This window comes from Achroia grisella, unplaced genomic scaffold (assembly GCF_030625045.1).
Source record: "Achroia grisella isolate CSIRO2021 unplaced genomic scaffold, CSIRO_AGI_Agris_v1 utg544, whole genome shotgun sequence".
NCBI lineage: Eukaryota > Metazoa > Arthropoda > Insecta > Lepidoptera > Pyralidae > Achroia > Achroia grisella.
Window position 1 is genome coordinate 5,321,292 of NW_026712929.1, and position 18,057 is coordinate 5,339,348.

Below are 18,057 nucleotides of genomic sequence, written 5' to 3' on the forward strand. Positions count from 1 at the left end.
ACTAGATGGCGCTGTGTGAATTGTGCAAAAAGAAGAAGAAGAAGACTTTATCCCGGTGTCATAGTCACACTGTTAACAGTAAATACCTAATTTTAGATGTAAATAAAGTACGGTACCTAAAATCCTTCCTATATGTTCCAATCAAGTCCAAATATTGGGATCGTGTAAGAAGTTATTTTTAATATTTTGAATAATTCTGTTTATTAAGTGTCTAGCATATCGAACCATCCTACATGATGCAATCGAATCCAATATTGTGATCCCGTAGGAAGTCATTTTTATTATTTTGAATCATTTTTCTATTAAATTTCTAGCATATCGAGGAGGTACAGTATAAAAAACATTTAGTTGCGATATTCATAGTAGTTCATATTGAAATATTCTGTTACACGATATTCATAAAGGAAGTCGTATATGTGGATATTCCCTGAAGTGTTAAAGTTGGATTAGATATCTACCTCTGTCTGTTCATGTAATAGATATCAAGAAACATGAGTGATGAATGGTGAATGAATGATGAATGAATGAACGATGAATGATGAATGATGAATGTATGATGTATGAATGATGAATGAAATGAATGATGAATGAATGATGAATGAATGATGAATGAAGAATGAATATTGCTATTGAAGAATGAATATTCATTCTTCATTATCATTGTAATTCCTCATTCTCAATGTTGTTCTTCAATATCAATATTCATTCTTCATTCTTCATTCATCATTCATTCTTCGTTCATTTATCATTCATTCTTCGTTCCCATTCATTCTTCATTCCCATTCGTTCTTCGGTCCCATTCATTCTAAATTCCCATTCATTCTTCATTCTCATTCAGTCTTCATTCTCATTCAAATATCATTCATTCTTAATTTTCATTCATATATCATTTATTCTTCGTTTCCATTCATTCTTCATTCCCATTCATTCTTCATTTTCAGTCATTTTTGATTCTCATTCATTCACCATTCATCATTCATTCATCATTCATTCATCATTCATTCATCATTCATTAATCATTCATTCATCATTCATTAATCATTCATTCATCATTCATTTATCAATCATCATTCATTCATCATTCATCATTCATTCATCATTCATTCATCGTTCATTCATTCATCATTCATCATTCATTCATTCATCATCCTTTATTCAGCGTTTCATTTTCATTCATTTCAGAGAGAATGAGGAATTCTTCATTATCGTTATATTTAGAATTCATTCTTCAATATCAATATTCATTCTTCATTTTCAGTCATTTTTGATTCTCATTCATTCTTCATTCATCATTCATTCATCATTCATTCATCATTCGTTCATCATTCATTCATCATTCGTTCATCATCATCATTCATTCATTCATTCCTCATTCATTCATCATTCATTCATCATTCATTCATCATTCATTCATCATTCATTCATCATTCATTCATCATTCATTCATCATTCATTCATCATTCATTCATCATTCATTCATCATTCATTCATCATTCATTCATCATTCATTCATCATTCATTCATCATTCATCATTAATTCATCATTCATTCATCATCCACTCATCACTCATTCATCACTCATTCATCACTCATTCATCATTCATCAGGCATCATTCATCATTCATCATTCATCATTCATCATTCATCATTCATCATTCATCATTCATCATTCATTCATCATTCATCATTCATTCATCATTCATCATTCATTCATCATTCATCATTCATTCATCATTCATCATTCATTCATCATTCATCATTCATTCATCATTCATCATTCATTCATCATTCATCATTCATCATTCATCATTCATTCATCATTCATCATTCATTCATCATTCATCATTCATTCATCATTCATCATTCATCATTCATTCATCATTCATCATTCATTCATCATTCATCATTCATTCATCATTCATCATTCATTCATCATTCATCATTCATTCATCATTCATCATTCATCATTCATCATTCATTCATCATTAGTCTTTCATCAATCATCTTTCATTCATCAATCATTCATCATTCATCATTCATTCATCAATCATCATTCATCATTCATTCATCATTCATTCAGTCATCATTCATTCATTCAGTCATCATTCATTCATTCATTCATCATTCATTCATTCATTCATCATTCATTCATCATTCATTCATCATTCATTCATCATTCATTCATCATTCATTCATCATTCATTCATCATTCATTCTTCATTCATTCATCATTCATTCATTCATTCATCATTCATTCATCATTCATTCTTCATTCATCATTCAAATATCATTCATTCTTAATTTTCATTCATATATCATTCATTCATTTAATATTTTATATATTATATATATTATACTATATTATACCATTTTTGAATTTTATATATTGTACCATACTCCTCCGGAGCGGCTTGACCGATTTTTATGAATTTTTATATATTTTTTTTTTATAACACAGGGGACAAACGAGCATTCGGCTCACCTGATGGTAAGTGATTACCGCCGCCCATGAGCACCCGCAACACCAGGGGAATTGTAAGTACGTTGTCGGCCTTTTAAAAAGGAATAAGCTCTTTTCTTGAAGGTTTCAATATCGTATCGGTTCGGAAATACCATTGCTGGAAGGTGATTCCATAATGTGGTTGTGCGAATCCGAACAATTCCTCAGAACACTCCCCGTGATATATGCGGTAGAAAATGCATAGAGATGCAATATAACAGATAGGGCCTCCCCCTTACTCTCAATAGCCTCTGCCCATCGATGTGTCAAATACACTAGAAGATCACCAGCTGAGCGACCCTGGCGAAAGCCATACTGACGATCAGATCTCATCTTTTGTCGTAGAAGTCAACAATCAAGGCATATATCATAATATTAAACTCGGCTATCATTTCACATTTATGTTTTTGATGGGATATGTAAATATACTAAAACTGTAAATAAACAAATAGGTTCCATATACATGTTCTATTTATGATATCTATACATCTACATATACATATTTTTAACGGCCTAGGTGGTCTAGCGGTCTAGCCTTACTTTCCATTCTCGCAGGTTCGATTCCTCTCACGGCACAAACATTTGTAACTATGAGTACAATTGTTTGTATACCTCTGGTTTACTGTGTATACTATGTATGTATTTACAAAAAAAAATCTAAGTATTTAAATGACTTGTCTATACCCATAACACAAGCTCCTGCTTATCGTGGGACTAGATGGCGCTGTGTTAATTGTCCGGGATTATTTATTATTTATAATTTTTATTCATGAGTATGATTGTTTGTATCAGTCTGGGTGTTTTCTATGAATAATATTTATGTATTTACGAAAAAAAAACTATGTACTTGTATCAGTCATCTAGTACCCGTAACAGCTTTAGATAGCTTAACTTGGTACTAGATGGCGCTGTGTGAATTGTGCAAAAAGAAGAAGAAGAAGAAGACTTTATCCCGGTGTCATAGTCACACTGTTAACAGTAAATACCTAATTTTAGATGTAAATAAAGTACGGTACCTAAAATCCTTCCTATATGTTCCAATCAAGTCCAATATTGGGATCGTGTAAAAAGTTATTTTTAATATTTAGAATAATTCTGTTTATTAAGTGTCTAGCATATCGAACCATCCTACATGATGCAATCGAATCCAATATTGTGATCCCGTAGGAAGTCATTTTTATTATTTTGATTTGATGAATAATGAATGAATGAGAATCAAAAATGACTGAAAATGAAGAATGAATATTGATATTGAAGAATGAATATTCATTCTTCAATATCAATATTCATTCTTCATTTTCAGTCATTTTTGATTCTCATTCATTCACCATTCATTCATCATTCATTCATCATCACATTCGTCATCATACATCATCATGTATTCATCATTCATTCATCATTCATTCATCATTCATCATTCATTCATCATTCATCATTCATTCATCATTCATTCATCATTCATTAATCATTCATTCATCATTCATTCATCATTCATTAATCATTCATTCATCATTCATTCATCATTCATTCATCATTCATTCATCATTAATCATTCATCATTCATTCATCATTCATCATTCATCATTCATCATTCATTCATCATTCATCATTCATCATTCATCATTCATTCATCATTCATCATTCATTCATCATTCATCATTCATCATTCAGCATTCATCGTCATCATTAATTCATCATTAATTCATCATTCATTCATCATTAATTCATCATTCATTAATTCATCATTCATTCATCATTCATTCATCATTCATTCATCATTCATTCATCATTCATTCATCATTCATTCATCATTCATTCATCATTCATTCATCATTCATTCATTATTCATTCATCATTCATTCATCATTCATTCATCATTCATTCATCATTCATCATTCATTCATCATTCATCATTCATCATTCATCATTCATCATTCATCATTCATCATTCATCATCATTATCATTCATCATTCATCATTAATTCATCATTCATTCATCATTCATTCATCATTCATTCATCATTCATTCATCATTCATTCATCATTCATTCATCATTCATTCATCATTCATTCATCATTCATTCATCATTCATTCATCATTCATTCATCATTCATTCATCATTCATTAATCATTCATTCATCATCATTCATTCATCATCATTCATTCATCATTCATTCATCATTCATTCATCATTCATTCATCATTCATTCATCATTCATTCATCATTCATTCATCATTCATTCATCATTCATTCATCATTCATTCATCATTCATTCATCATTCATTCATCATTCATTCATCATTCATTCATCATTCATTCATCATTCATTCATCATTCATTCATCATTCATCATTCATCATTCATCATTCATCATTCATCATTCATCATTCATCATTCATCATTCATCATTCATCATTCATCATTCATCATTCATCATTCACAATTCATTCTTTCATCATTCATTCATCATTCATTCATTCATAATTCATGTTCATACATCATATGAATGAACAATGAATGCTGATTGAAGAAAGAATGATGAATGAATGAATGATGAATGAATGATGAATTATGAATGAATGATGAATGAATGATGAATGAATGTTGAATGAATGACGAAAGAATGATGAATGAAGAATGAATGAATAATGAATATTGAAGAACAACATTGAAAATGAAGAATGAATATTGATATTGAAGAATGAATATTCATTCTTCATTATCATTGTAATTCCTCATTCTCAATGTTGTTCTTCAATATCAATATTCATCAAATCAAAATAATAAAAATGACTTCCTACGGGATCACAATATTGGATTCGATTGCATCATGTAGGATGGTTCGATATGCTAGACACTTAATAAACAGAATTATTCTAAATATTAAAAATAACTTCTTACACGATCCCAATATTGGACTTGATTGGAACATATAGGAAGGATTTTAGGTACCGTACTTTATTTACATCTAAAATTAGGTATTTACTGTTAACAGTGTGACTATGACACCGGGATAAAGTCTTCTTCTTCTTCTTCTTTTTGCACAATTCACACAGCGCCATCTAGTCCCAAGTTAAGCTATCTAAAGCTGTTACGGGTACTAGATAACTGATACAAGTACATAGTTTTTTTTTCGTAAATACATAAATATTATACATAGAAAACACCCAGACCGATACAAACAATCATACTCAAGAATAAAAATTATAAATAATAAATAATCCCGGACAATTAACACAGCGCCATCTAGTCCCACGATAAGCAGGAGCTTGTGTTATGGGTATAGACAAGTCATTTAAATACTTAGATTTTTTTTTTGTAAATACATACATAGTATACACAGTAAACCAGAGGTATACAAACAATTGTACTCATAGTTACAAATGTTTGTGCCGTGAGAGGAATCGAACCTGCGAGAATGGAAAGTAAGGCTAGACCGCTAGACCACCTAGGCCGTTAAAAATATGTATATGTAGATGTATAGATATCATAAATAGAACATGTATATGGAACCTATTTGTTTATTTACAGTTTTAGTATATTTACATATCCCATCAAAAACATAAATGTGAAATGATAGCCGAGTTTAATATTATGATATATGCCTTGATTGTTGACTTCTACGACAAAAGATGAGATCTGATCGTCAGTATGGCTTTCGCCAGGGTCGCTCAGCTGGTGATCTTCTAGTGTATTTGACACATCGATGGGCAGAAGCTATTGAGAGTAAGGGGGAGGCCCTATCTGTTATATTGCATCTCTATGCATTTTCTACCGCATATATCACGGGGAGTGTTCTGAGGAATTGTTCGGATTCGCACAACCACATTATGGAATCACCTTCCAGCAATGGTATTTCCGAACCGATACGATATTGAAACCTTCAAGAAAAGAGCTTATTCCTTTTTAAAAGGCCGACAACGTACTTACAATTCCCCTGGTGTTGCGGGTGCTCATGGGCGGCGGTAATCACTTACCATCAGGTGAGCCGAATGCTCGTTTGTCCCCTGTGTTATAAAAAAAAAAAAATTTAAAAATTCATAAAAATCGGTCAAGCCGCTCCGGAGGAGTATGGTACAATATATAAAATTCAAAAATGGTATAATATAGTATAATATATATAATATATAAAATATTAAATGAATGAATGATATATGAATGAAAATTAAGAATGAATGATATTTGAATGATGAATGAAGAATGAATGATGAATGAATGATGAATGAATGAAGAATGAATGATGAATGAATGAAGAATGAATGATGAATGAATGATGAATGAATGATGAATGAATGATGAATGAATGATGAATGAATGATGAATGAATGATGAATGGATGATGAATGATTGATGAATGATGAATGAATGATGAATGAATGATGAATGAATGACGAATGAATGATGAATGAATGATGAATGAATGATGAATGAATGATGAATGAATGATGAATGATTGATGATGAATGAATGAACCAAGAATGAAAGATGAATGATGAATGATGAATGAATGATGAATGGGGAATGAATGATGAATGATGAATGAATGATGAATGATGAATGAATGATGAATGATGAATGATGAATGAATGATGAATGATGAATGAATGATGAATGATGAATGAATGATGAATGATGAATGATGAATGAATGATGAATGATGAATGAATGATGAATGATGAATGAATGATGAATGATGAATGAATGATGAATGATGAATGAATGATGAATGATGAATGAATGATGAATGATGAATGATGAATGATGAATGAATGATGAATGATGAATGATGATGAATGATGAATGATGAATGATGAATGATGAATGATGAATGATGATGAATGAATGATGAATGATGAATGAATGATGAATGATGAATGAATGATGAATGAATGATGAATGAATGATGAATGAATGATGAATGAATGATGAATGAATGATGAATGAATGATGAATGAATGATGAATGAATGATGGATGAATGAATGATGAATGAATGATGAATGAATGATGAATGAATGATGAATGAATGATGAATGAATGATGAATGAATGATGAATGAATGATGAATGAATGATGAATGAATGATGTATGTATGATGAATGAATGATGAACGAATGATGAATGAATGATGAATGAATGATGAATGAATGATGAATGAAGAATGAATGAGAATCAAAAATGACTGAAAATGAAGAATGAATATTGATATTGAAGAATGAATTCTAAATATAACGATAATGAAGAATTCCTCATTCTCTCTGAAATGAATGAAAATGAAACGCTGAATAAAGGATGATGAATGAATGAACGATGAATGATGAATGTGATGAATGAATGATGAATGATGAATGATGAATGAATGATGAATGAATGATGAATGACTGAATGGTGAATGAATGATGAATGAAAGATGAATGAATGATTAATGAACGAATGAATGAATGAATAATGAATGATTAATGAAGAATGAATGAATAATGAATGGTGAATGAATGAGAATCAAAAATGACTGAAAATGAAGAATGAATGGGAATGAAGAATGAATGGAAAAGAAGAATGAATGATATATGAATGAAAATTAAGAATGAATGATATTTGAATGAGAATGAATGAGAATGAAGAATGAATGGGTATTTAGAATGAATGGGAACGAAGAACGAATGGGAATTTAGAATGAATGGGAACGAAGAACGAATGGGAATGAAGAATGAATGGGAACGAAGAATGAATGATAAATGAAGAATGAATGATGAATGAATGATGAATGAAGAATGAATATTTCATATTTCATATTTCATATTTCGTTTATTAACCAATGTAAAAAACTTCTTTACATATATGGCAAGTCATAAGATACAGTAATTCATATTTATACAAATTCAATCCAATTACAATTACATTAATAAATAAAATTACATTAATTAACAAAATTACATTTTTAAATAAAATTATATTAATCAATAAAATTACTATAATAATAACTAATAACATAATATGTTCATAATATGTAGTCACAATTACGACATAATTATATTTAGGTCTAAATACTCGCTAATATTATAAAAAGGATGTTTTTCAAAAAAAGATTTTATTTTAGTTTTGAATTGTTTTGGGGGTGAAATTCTCTTATGTGCATAGGTAGTTTATTATACATTTTGATTTTTATACTAATGCCTTGTTTAAAAGTTTTACCAAGTCTTGTTTTAGGTAACTGTATATTGCCTTTATTACGCGTATGGTAATTATGATTATCGGAAATCTTATTTAACTCATTGCTTTTATCGTGTATTGTCAATAAGCTGTGGTAGATATACAATGAAATTACAGTCATAATTTTTTCTTTTATAAAGTATGGTCTGGCTGATACGCGCTTGTGGAGACCACAAATAATCCTTATTGCTAGCTTTTGCTGCCTGAGTATTTTGTTTATATCGGTAGCATTGCCCCAAATTGTCACTGCATAAGTAATTAAGGACTGAATATATGCGTAATATACAGACTTCAGCGCTTTTTTGTTAACTAATGATTTTAATTTACTTAAGGCAAAGTTGGCTGACGCGAGTTTATTACATAGTTTTCCGATATGAGATTTATGACTTAATTTATTATCGATAGTGTATCCAAGAAACGTTGTCTCTTTACTACAAGATCGTTGGCTTATATTTCCTATGTATGATTTGTTGGTAATGTTATACGTCATAAGAACATTTTTATCGGTATTAAGTATAATTCCATTAGATCTAAACCAATCATTTAGGATCGCTGTTACTGAATTTACTTCGTGTTCTAAAGTGTTTTTTGTTTGGGATCTTACGCCCACGTGTGTGTCATCGGCAAATAATGTTACAAGGCTATTAGGTGGTAGATTTGCCGGTAAATCATTAATATAGACTAGAAATAACAGCGGCCCAAGAATAGAACCTTGTGGTATTCCTATGTCAACTTGTGCTTTTTGTGAAACAATATTATTCACCGAAACCACTTGAATTCTATTACTTAAGTAGGATTTTATTATTTTTAATGTATTGCCTCTGAGCCCATAAAAATATAATTTGTCAATTAAATTATCATGTCTTAAACAGTCGAATGCTTTAGATAAATCACAGTAAATACTTGCACACTTCATTGACCCATCCAAAGATTCAAGAATATAATCAACTGTATATTCAATGGCCTTGGTTGAAGATTTATTTTCTCTAAAACCATATTGTGCAGTAGTAAATAAATCTTTACCTTCAAAGAATTTAACTATGGATTTCTTTAGGATAGTTTCCATAACTTTCGATAAAACAGGTAAAATACAAATCGGACGATAATTTGATGGATCTTGAGTGTTGCCCTTTTTAAATATAGGTGTTATTTTACCAAATTTAAATACATCTGGAAACACACCTGTTTCTATAGAAGTATTAAGTACATGTAATAATGCAAGCGTTAGTTTTTCATTACTTAATATTAGTTTTATTATTTTAGAGTCCATATCGTAAATATCCTTTGACTTTTTACTTTTCAGCTCTCTCATAATTTTCTTCAAATCTTGCAGCGTAACTATTTCTAGATGAAGCTCGTGCTTAATATTTGTAGCATTATTGAGATATTGAATGTATTCTTTTTTGTCTATTTTAATATTACCACTTATACTTTTAGCAATGTTACAGAAAAAGTTATTAAATATGTTTGAAATCATTTTTGGATTAGTTATAGGTATACCATTCTTGTCATTTATTTTTTCTATTCTAACTTTATTATGTTTAGATCTATTAGTTAATTTAGATATTGTATTCCATGTTGCCGCTACTTTATTCTGAGATTTCATAATTTTGTCCGAGATTTGCACTCTTTTCGCCGTTAATAAAACTTTTTTAAAACATTTCTTAAATTTCTTTAATTTTAATTTACGTCTTTCAGTAGGATATATAGATTGTAATAGTTCCAGTTTATTCAACGTGTCTCTAGATTTCATTATGCCTTTAGTTTCCCAGTAGTTTTTCTTATTTATAATATATTTTTTCTTCTTTGGGAATGCAATGTCATAAAAATATTTTAAACCTAATAAAAAAGTTTCAGCTTTTACGTTAGCATCGTCACAATTATAGATATCATAATAATATGTTTGGTCTTTATTAAGTAAATAGTGAAAGTAATTGCAGTTATTTTTTGCGAATTGACGTGCAATGTAATTTTTTTTACATCCTTTTTATAATTATACTGTATTTTAACGTTATAAACTAATTCGATAATATTATGGTCGGAGATCTTATAGTCAAGTACTTTACTATGTATAATGTTGTCACAAAAATTTGTAATAAAATTGTCAATGCAGGTTGAACTGCCTTTGGCTATACGTGTGGGACTATCAATTAAAATATTCTTCATGTCAAAGTTTTTTAAAATTAATTTAAAATCCGTTAAGTATTTACTTTTGTTGAGGAAATTTATATTAAAGTCACCAGTTAAAATTATTTGCTTATTTTCTTTATTAACTTTAAATAGAATTTTTGAAAGTGTATCATAAAATATATTAATATCATAATTAGCGCGATATATACAGATTATTACAGTTTTTTGTGATTTTAATTCAATTGCCGCAGCTTCACAATGTAATTCCTGTGACAAACAGGTAATATCACCGCGAGTACGAAATTTGACTCCGTCCTTAATAAATATAGCTACACCTCCATGTTTGTAATTTTGTCTACAAAAATATGATGCTAAGCTGAAGTTATTTATATGTAAAATATTTATTTGTACTTCTGATAACCAGGTTTCACTTACACAAAATATATCACAATTTAGGCATTCCATTAATAATTTAATTTCCTCTACTTTATTACTAATACATTGTGCATTTGTATGCAGAATTTTTATTTTATTACAATTGCGTTGTTCTTGAGTCGAAAATCCTCTTGAATAAGAGCTTCGCGTTTGGGAAATACAAGTGTAGTTGTGTGTTGAAATTGTTTCTGGACAATCTCTGACAGAATATCTAACAAATCATTACAAGTGCATACTCCATGTTGTGTATTATTAATTTCTAGGTATTTGATTTTATTATTGTACTTAGCTAAATTATAAAGCTTTTTGTTTATATTAAATATATTATAGTTATTTCGTCCGTCGTATTCCAGACTTAATAATACTGTATTATACATTCTATTGTCGTTAGAATTCAGAAGTGTATTTAGCAATTTTATATAATTATCTAATTTTGATGAAATTTACTAATCATAATTATAACAATGTCATTTGTATTAAGATCAGATGTGTAGCTTTTAAAATTTTCTAGTACTTTATCCGCACTTGAATGTGGTTTACAAATATTAGTGATATTCAGATTTCTTGAACATTTCTGATTTATATATTTAGCAGCATTTCTCCCTGATATGTCCGAAAAAATCAAGACCTTTCTCTCACTTTCTGAGTTCGAATTATTATGGGACGGCACTACTACGGTATTAATTTCGATATTGCAGTTGTCTGTTTGATCAGATATAATTTGCGTGTGTTTTACTGGAGTGTCGATACACACACTAATATGTTTCTTTTGTGTTTTATTAAGTCTATGCAATTTATTTTGTAGTGATTTGATTTTTTTCATCTGGTTTTTTATCTTTTTAAATAATTTGCGGTTTTTATAAATCCTTGACCCTTTTACGTTTATTAATGATTGTGTTTTTAACTCTGTTGTCATTCTTAAATTATTATATTCATCCATAACTTTGTTTAATTTTAATTGTAGAAGTCTATTTTCAGTATTTATATCATTTAGTTGTTTTTTTAATGGTGTAATCAATGTATTATTTATTGAAACTACTTCTTCGCATTCAATGTTAGATTTTCTATTTGCTTCTTCTATGGTAACAATATCATTTTGTAAGTCAAAAATTTCTGACTCTTTAATTGTAATACATTTCTTTAAGTTTTGATTTTCTTTACATAATCTCTCGAATTCTATACTATTTTGTTCGTGTTCTTCTTCCATAATTTTTATTAATCGCATTTTTTTCTTTAAGTTTTATATCTAAGTTGCATATTAATTGTTCGTATGTCTTTAGACTTTCGTCTTTAGTTTGAATTTGTTTATTTAAATTAGTTATGATTTCATCTTTTGCTTGTATTGACTGTTGCAATCGAGTTTCGACACCTAGTCTCGGATGTTTATTCATTTTGAATAAATGTTGTCTAACCACATACGCAGTTTCGATGATTATACTATTAGATTTAATTCGTTCTTATAACTTCACAAAAATTAATTTCGCCGTTCAGATTTGAAGGCACAACCTCTTGGATGAGAAGCAGACGCCTATCAAACTAGGCCAATGCTTGTGATAACCTCGAGTGCGAAATTATGTTTCAACATCTAGTCAAATATGTTGTCGTTAGACCGTTTCTTTTGAATGTTTGAAATATCACAAATGTTTGAATGTCACTGGGTTTGGTATACCCTGCACTTTTATAATAAAAATAGAAAATACACAAATTACTAATTTAACACTTTTACTTCACAAATTATATGTTTTTGTAGTATTGGAACTGTTTAATAGCACTTATTTGTAAATTATTTAATTTAATATGTCACTTTAGTTATGTATTCATAGTCGCTAGTTAGTTCGATTATTATCACTTTTTTATTCACTGTTCATAAATAGTTTGATGTACAAATAATAACACAAGTCTTTTAGAACTTAAATAATTAAATAAATTAATAGTTTCTGTAGAAATCGTTCGTTTTATATTTTTAAAGATTAATTTAACTGGGAGCTGTATTTACACTTAGAAGCGCCACCTGGCGTATGAGTATCATATTGATATTGAAGAACAACATTGAGAATGAGGAATTACAATGATAATGAAGAATGAATATTCATTCTTCAATATCAATATTCATTCTTCATTTTCAGTCATTTTTGATTCTCATTCATTCACCATTCATTATTCATTCATTCTTCATTCATCATTCATTCATCATTCATTAACCATTCATTCATCATTCATTCATCATTCATTCATCATACATTCATCATTCATTCATCGTTCATTCATCATTCATTCATCGTTCATTCATTCATCATTCATTCACCATTCATCACTCATGCTTCTTGATATCTATTACATGAACAGACAGAGGTAGATATCTAATCCAACTTTAACACTTCAGGGAATATCCACATATACGACTTCCTTTATGAATATCGTGTAACAGAATATTTCAATATGAACTACTATGAATATCGCAACTAAATGTTTTTTATACTGTACCTCCTCGATATGCTAGAAATTTAATAGAAAAATGATTCAAAATAATAAAAATGACTTCCTACGGGATCACAATATTGGATTCGATTGCATCATGTAGGATGGTTCGATATGCTAGACACTTAATAAACAGAATTATTCAAAATATTAAAAATAACTTCTTACACGATCCCAATATTTGGACTTGATTGGAACATATAGGAAGGATTTTAGGTACCGTACTTTATTTACATCTAAAATTAGGTATTTACTGTTAACAGTGTGACTATGACACCGGGATAAAGTCTTCTTCTTCTTCTTTTTGCACAATTCACACAGCGCCATCTAGTCCCAAGTTAAGCTATCTAAAGCTGTTACGGGTACTAGATAACTGATACAAGTACATAGTTTTTTTTTTCGTAAATACATACATATTATACATAGAAAACACCCTGACCGATACAAACAATCATACTCAAGAATAAAAATTATAAATAATAAATAATCCCGGACAATTAACACAGCGCCATCTAGTCCCACGATAAGCAGGAGCTTGTGTTATGGGTATAGACAAGTCATTTAAATACTTAGACTTTTTTTGTAAATACATACATAGTATACACAGTAAACCAGAGGTATACAAACAATTGTACTCATAGTTACAAATGTTTGTGCCGTGAGAGGAATCGAACCTGCGAGAATGGAAAGTAAGGCTAGACCGCTAGACCACCTAGGCCGTTAAAAATATGTATATGTAGATGTATAGATATCATAAATAGAACATGTATATGGAACTTATTTGTTTATTTACAGTTTTAGTATATTTACATATCCCATCAAAAACATAAATGTGAAATGATAGCCGAGTTTAATATTATGATATATGCCTTGATTGTTGACTTCTACGACAAAAGATGAAATCTGATCGTCAGTATGGCTTTCGCCAGGGTCGCTCAGCTGGTGATCTTCTAGTGCATTTGACACATCGATGGGCAGAGGCTATTGAGAGTAAGGGGGAGGCCCTATCTGTTATATTGCATCTCTATGCATTTTCTACCGCATATATCACGGGGAGTGTTCTGAGGAATTGTTCGGATTCGCACAACCACATTATGGAATCACCTTCCAGCAATGGTATTTCCGAACCGATACGATATTGAAACCTTCAAGAAAAGAGCTTGGTTACAATTCCCCTGGTGTTGAGGGTGCTCATGGGCGGCGGTAATCACTTACCATCAGGTGAGCCGCATGCTCGTTTGTCCCCTGTGTTATAAAAAAAAAATATATAAAAATTCATAAAAATCGGTCAAGCCGCTCCGGAGGAGTATGGTACAATATATAAAATTCAAAAATGGTATAATATAGTATAATATATAAAATATTAAAAGAAGAATGAATGATATTTGAATGAGAATGAAGAATGATGAATGAATGAATGATGAATGAAGAAAGAATGAATGATGAATGAAGAAAGAATGAATGATGAATGAAGAAAGAATGTTGATATTGAAGAATAACATTGAGAATGAGGAAATATATTCGTTCGATATTCTTGAGTATGATTGTTTGTATCGGTCAGGGTGTTTTCTATGTATAATATGTATGTATTTACGAAAAAAAAACTATGTACTTGTATCAGTTATCTAGTACCCGTAACAGCTTTAGATAGCTTAACTTGGGACTAGATGGCGCTGTGTGAATTGTGCAAAAAGAAGAAGAAGAAGACTTTATCCCGGTGTCATAGTCACACTGTTAACAGTAAATACCTAATTTTAGATGTAAATAAAGTACGGTACCTAAAATCCTTCCTATATGTTCCAATCAAGTCCAATATTGGGATCGTGTAAGAAGTTATTTTTAATATTTTGAATAATTCTGTTTATTAAGTGTCTAGCATATCGAACCATCCTACATGATGCAATCGAATCCAATATTGTGATCCCGTAGGAAGTCATTTTTATTATTTTGATTTGATGAATATTGATATTGAAGAACAACATTGAGAATGAGGAATTACAATGATATTGAAGAATGAATATTCATTATTCAATATCAATATTCATTCTTCATTTTCAGTCATTTTTGATTCTCAATCATTCACCATTCATTATTCATTCATTCTTCATTCATCATTCTTTCGTCATTCATCATTCATTAACCATTCATTCATCATTCATTCATCATTCATCATTCATCATTCATTCAACATTCATTCATCGTTCATTCATTCATCATCCTTTCTTCATTCAGCATTCATCGTTCATTTATATGATGTATGAACATGAATTAAGAATGAATGATGAATGAAGAATGAACGATGAATGAATGATGAATGATGAATGATGAATGAATGAATGAATGATGAATGAATGATGAATGAATGATGAATGAATATTGAATGATGAATGATGAATGATGAATGATGAATGAATGATGAATGATGAATGAATGATGAATGATGAATGAATGATGAATGATGAATGAATGATGAATGATGAATGAATGAATGAATGATGAATGAATGATGAATGAATGATGAATGAAGAATGAATGAATGATGAATGATGAATGAAGAATGATGAATGAATGATGAATGAATGAATGATGAATGATGAATGGTGATTGGTGAATGAATGATGAATGAATGATGTTGCAATCGAATCCAATATTGTGATCCCGTAGAAAGTCATTTTTATTATTTTGATTTGATGAATATTGATATTGAAGAACATTGAGAATGTTGTTCTTCATTCATCATTCATTCATCATTCATTCATCATTCATCATTCATTCATCATTCATTCATCATTCATTCATCATTCATTCATCATTCATTCATCATTCATTCATCATTCATTCATCATTCATTCATCATTCATTCATCATTCATCATTCATTCATCATTCATCATTCATTCATCATTCATCATTCATTCATCATTCATCATTCATTCATCATTCATCATTCATTCATCATTCATCATTCATTCATCATTCATTCATCATTCATCATTCATTCATTAATCATTCATCATTCATCATTCATTCATCATTCATCATTCATTCGTCATTCATTCATCATTCATTCATCATTCATTCATCATTCATTCATCATTCATTCATCATTCATTCATCATTCATTCATCATTCATTCATCATTCATTCATCATTCATTCATCATTCATTCATCATTCATTCATCATTCATTCATCATTCATTCATCATTCATTCAGCATTCATCATTCATTCATCATTCATTCATCATTCATCATTCATTCATCATTCATTCATCATTCATTCATCATTCATTCATCATTCATTCATCATTCTACCTTCCTTCATCATTCATTCTTCATTCATCATTCAATCAGCATTCATTCTTTCATCATTCATTCATCATTCATTCATCATTCATTCTTCATTCATCATTCAAATATCATTCATTCTTAATTTTCATTCATATATCATTCATTCTTCTTTTAATATTTTATATATTATATATATTATACTATATTATACCATTTTTGAATTTTATATATTGTACCATACTCCTCCGGAGCGGCTTGACCGATTTTTATGAATTTTTATATATTTTTTTTATAACACAGGGGACAAACGAGCATGCGGCTCACCTGATGGTAAGTGATTACCGCCGCCCATGAGCACCCGCAACACCAGGGGAATTGTAAGTACGTTGTCGGCCTTTTAAAAAGGAATAAGCTCTTTTCTTGAAGGTTTCAATATCGTATCGGTTCGGAAATACCATTGCTGGAAGGTGATTCCATAATGTGGTTGTGCGAATCCGAACAATTCCTCAGAACACTCCCCGTGATATATGCGGTAGAAAATGCATAGAGATGCAATATAACAGATAGGGCCTCCCCCTTACTCTCAATAGCCTCTGCCCATCGATGTGTCAAATGCACTAGAAGATCACCAGCTGAGCGACCCTGGCGAAAGCCATACTGACGATCAGATTTCATCTTTTGTCGTAGAAGTCAACAATCAAGGCATATATCATAATATTAAACTCGGCTATCATTTCACATTTATGTTTTTGATGGGATATGTAAATATACTAAAACTGTAAATAAACAAATAGGTTCCATATACATGTTCTATTTATGATATCTATACATCTACATATACATATTTTTAACGGCCTAGGTGGTCTAGCGGTCTAGCCTTACTTTCCATTCTCGCAGGTTCGATTCCTCTCACGGCACAAACATTTGTAACTATGAGTACAATTGTTTGTATACCTCTGGTTTACTATGTATATTATGTATGTATTTACAAAAAAAATGTCTAAGTATTTATAT